The sequence below is a fragment of the Neophocaena asiaeorientalis genome, unplaced genomic scaffold (genome assembly GCF_003031525.2).
Source record: "Neophocaena asiaeorientalis asiaeorientalis breed wild unplaced genomic scaffold, Neophocaena_asiaeorientalis_V1.1 scaffold256, whole genome shotgun sequence".
Lineage (NCBI taxonomy): Eukaryota > Metazoa > Chordata > Mammalia > Artiodactyla > Phocoenidae > Neophocaena > Neophocaena asiaeorientalis.
The window spans coordinates 1,972,134-1,976,720 of NW_020185324.1; the positions used below are offsets into that span (position 1 = coordinate 1,972,134).

The window sequence follows — 4,587 nt, forward strand, 5'->3', positions numbered from 1 at the left end:
TGGAAAATAGATAAAAGAAACTAAACATTACATGGATCATCATGAGAAGCTGTAACACATCTGAAGCTGGAATTCCAAAAGGAGAAGAGAGTAGATGCAGCAGGAGCAATATTTGAAGAGATAATGGCTGTGAACTTTCCAACTGTGATAAAACATGTGACATCACAGATTTAAGAAATAATATAAACACCAAGCAGGATAAATAAAAATAAAACCACATCTTGGTACCTTAGAGAGAAACTGCTAGAAACCAAAGAAAAACATTTGAAAGACAGGCAAAGGGGGGGAAAACCGTTATATTACCATTAAAGGAGCAACCATGATCCCAACAGTTAATTTCTCAACAGAAGTGGAAAAATCAGAGAAGGGAATGATATCTTTAAAGTGCTGAAGGAAAATAACTGACCACTTAGAATTTTATGTTCTTAAAAATTCTTTCAAAATTGAAGAAGAAATAAAGATGCATATGCTATTAAAATACCTGCCAAGTGAGTAGTAAATAGAGTTGAAGTGTTCTAAAGGCCTTGCATTGAGAAGTGGTAAACTATTTTAAGACGTCAAAGATGTAGTTGCTAAGGTAATCATTAAACAAATGACAAAAGAATGTATGTATGTAAAATTACATAATGGAGAGAAAAAGATGGAATAATATAAACCACTTAATCTAATAGAGGCAAGAAAGGATAGAAACCAGAACACAGAACAGGTGAACTAATAAAGTACAAATAGAAAAAGTTTATTTTAAAGCAAAAAGTATACTACAGATAAGAATATTGATAATGATAAAAGGTTTATTCACCAGGATATAATTCTAAATATATATGTAACTAATAATTTAGCTTCAAAATAGCACAAGCAAAAAATGACAGAATTAAGAGAAATAGTCAAATTCACCATCATAGTGGGAGATTTTTAATGTACTTTTTTCTTAGTAACTGATAGAACAATTAGAAAATTCAGTACAGATATAAAAGGTTTGAGCAACACAATGAAAGACGACGAAATAGGCATACCCTTCATTGTACCCAGTGGCTGCAAAATCCGTTTTTTCTAAACACACTTGAAAAATTCATCAAAGTTGAACATATGTTGTGTCATAAAATAAATGGGTCTCAACAAATTTTAAAGATTAAAATTATAGAAACTGTGTTATTTAAACCAGTGGAAAGAAATCATTAAGCAAAAGAAAAGTAGAAAACCCCCAAATGTATGAAAGTTAAGTAGTACACTTCTAAAGATCTATGGGGCAAAGGCGAAATCACAGTATAAATTAGAATGTAACCACAATGTTCACGGCAGCTCTATTTACAATTGCCAGGACATGGAAGCAACCTAAGTGCCCATTGACAGATGAATGGATAAAGAAGATGTGGCACATAAATACAATGGAATATTACTCAGCCATAAAAAGAAACGAAATTGAGTTATTTGTAGTGAGGTGGATGGACCTAGAGTCTGTCATACAGAGTGCAGTAAGTCAGAAAGAGAAAAACAAATACCGTATGCTAACACATATATATGGAATCTAAAAAGAAAAAAAAAGTCATGAAGAACCTAGGGGCAGGACGGGAATAAAGATGCAGACCTACTAGAGATGGACTTGAGGACACGGGGAGGGGGAAGGGTAAGATGGGACAAAGTGAGAGAGTGGCATGGACATATGTACACTACCAAATGTAAAACAGATAGCTAGTGGGAAGCAGCTGCATAGCATAGGGAGATCAGCTCGGTGCTTTGTGACCACCTAGAGGGGTGGGATAGGGAGGGTGGGAGAGAGGGAGACGCAAGAGGGAAGAGATATGGGGATATATGTATATGTATAGCTGATTCACTTTGTTATAAAGCAGAAACTAACACATCATGGTAAAGCAATTATACTCCAATAAAGATGTTAAAAAATGTATTTTCAACTGAATTAAAATGAAAATAGGACATTTTCATATGATGTATTGTGGAATACAGCTAAAGCTCTGCACAAAGAAGTTTATGGCCTTAGATGCATATATTATAAAAGAAAAATGTAAACGTAAATGATCTAAGCATCTATTAAAGTAAATGATTTAAGCATAAAAAGTTAGAGGAAAAAACAAGAAACCCAAAGAAAAAAGAAAAAATAATAAAAATTGGAGCAGATATTAATGAAAACATTTCCTAATGTACAATAGAGAAGATTATTGAAGCCCAAAGCTGGTTTGAATAATTAGTAATAAACACATTGGCCAAATTGAGCAACAATAAGGTAGTTATGAAAATGAGACTTTACTGTGTATCCTACAGACATTAAATGACATAAAAATATTATGAACAATATTAGCACAATGCATTAGAAAACTTAGATGAAATGGACAATTTACTAGAAATGCGGAAGTACCAAATTTAGATGAAATGGAAAACCTACTAGAAAAACGCAACTTAACAAGACAAGAAGAAGACTGCTACAAGAATTAAAAAAAAAAAAAATCAGTAATTTAAAACCTTCACTCAAAGAAAGCTCCAGGCTCAGGTGGCTTCTCTGAGTTTTACTAATTACTTGAGAAAGAAACAATACCAGTTTTACAGTCTCTTCTAGTAGGTAGGAAAGCGAAAACTTCCCAACTCGGTTTTTAAAAAAATCCACAAAGCAAATATCAATTCACTTAAATTTAAAACCTATCTTGTAGCTTTAACCTTCTGAAAAAATTTTAAAATAAAGTCTGGGGTATTTAATTTTCCTTTTGGTTCTAGCACCTTTGATTTGCAAAACTAATTATTCTTCAAGTAAATTGATAGTAGACTAGGAACTCTTCATTGAACCAGTCATAAAATAATCTACTGATGTATAAGTTACTGCTTCCATTAAAGGTACAATTTTCCAATTTCAATAACTGAACAAGAGATAAATATTTCTTTAATAATGAATGCATCTTTATGTAGGAAGCCATTTATAACAACTAGTTCACTTGCTTTTTAGATAAGATACCTCATTGCTTAAAGAGACAAGATATTAACATTAGACACATTTCTCCATTAACCTATATAAAGTTGTGAGCTTCTCTGTTTTTGAGCAAAAGTAAAAACACTGATATATAAACTTAGTGACACATTCTGGAAGGTACTTAATTGAGCGCTATAACTTAGCAATTAATCTCCAAAATGAATACCCATTTAATTTACAGTGTTGGCAGTTTTTTTGTAGTATGAACTACAGCACTCCCTTGCCTTCACTCTAATAAAGGTCAGTGGTGAGACATTTTTATATAACAGATACTCCACTCCTATATTCTTTAGAAATTATCATTTTATCTACTGAACACGAGTAAAGGCATTTACCTGCATAACTAAATTCTGCATTAAAAACATAGCTTAAAAGAAGAAAGTTGATAGTTGAAGCATCAGTTAGTTCATTCTTTCTCTAAAACGTGGGATTGTTTAAAGAAGTTCATTAAGAACTTCAGAAATAACTTAAAGATGAGGAGATATATACAAGAAGGGGCCATCTTCTCCAAGAATAACCAGAGAAATCATAGAGTGTCATGAGCTTTGCAGCTAGTCTGTGAGGTTAAAGTTCAAGAAATATTGTCATCCATGGGGCTCCTTTGTTTCTATCTTGTTTACAGTCTCTTTCACAAAAATGGATTCAAAATAGAACGGAAAGTTTTCACTCTCAACAATTGTCTTTGAACACATGAGCAAGTTCAGTAATAAACTTTCATCTCTTATCGCTGTTGCTCTCAAAGGCAAGTTCATATTTCCAACCAAGAGTAATTTTATAATTTTCACAATAGATATCCACTACAGCATGTTCACCAGGGAGAGGGCCTGTCCTCGGCTGGGTCACAGCCCACATTCACCCAGAATTAAAGAGGTGGGCTTGATGTTGACTAACACGAAAGGACTTGGATATCAAGACAGCATGATGCTAAATGAGCTTTGCAGTGGATATAGCAGTAAATTCAGTGACAGTTTGACAGGTAACCTTGGAAAGTTACGGAGTTTGTCATTTTCATCATCTCTGCTGGACGTTTTCTACTCAGAACTGCAACTCTGTTGGATTCTGTGAGGAAAGAAACCCTGGAATACTGAGGCAAAAGCTGTTATTTTGAAGGATGTATACAGATGGGCAGAGTAGAAGATGTCACAGTGCATGCTCAACTGTCTGTGGCCTGGCCAGCTCCCCTGCCCACAGTCCTAGCCCACAGCACCCATCTGGCCAGGTATGCACTGCTACCAGCTAGATCAGCAGTCAGTCAGTTCACTGCATGTCTGGGTACTGCTTGCTCAGGCCATCAGGCAGCCGGTGGCTGACGGCTCCTCCATGTGGCATGAAGCATTCTCCCTGTCATGGACCAAGCTCATTTGATAAGACCTGCTTAATCTTGATAACATCATCTGATGCGACCGTTATGGAAAAGTTAAATTACAGGCCAATCTCACTCATGAATATAGATTAAAAAATCCAAAATTAGTGTTAGAAAACTGAATCCAGCAATATATAAAAAGGATACTATATCAGGGCCAAGTTTTTTTTTGGGGGGGGGGAGAGGTGGGTTTTTTTTGTTTTTTGGTGCCAGAAATGTAAGGCTGGTTCAGAATTCAAATATCAAACAA

The 4,587-nt window shown here is 34.7% G+C and overlaps 1 pseudogene; it reads right to left on the reverse strand.

Moving 5' to 3' along the window:
* Window positions 1-3,643: 3,643 nt before the first annotated feature.
* On the reverse strand, window positions 3,644-3,989 carry LOC112392505 (protein yippee-like 1 pseudogene; annotated as a pseudogene).
* Window positions 3,990-4,587: the final 598 nt, after the last annotated feature.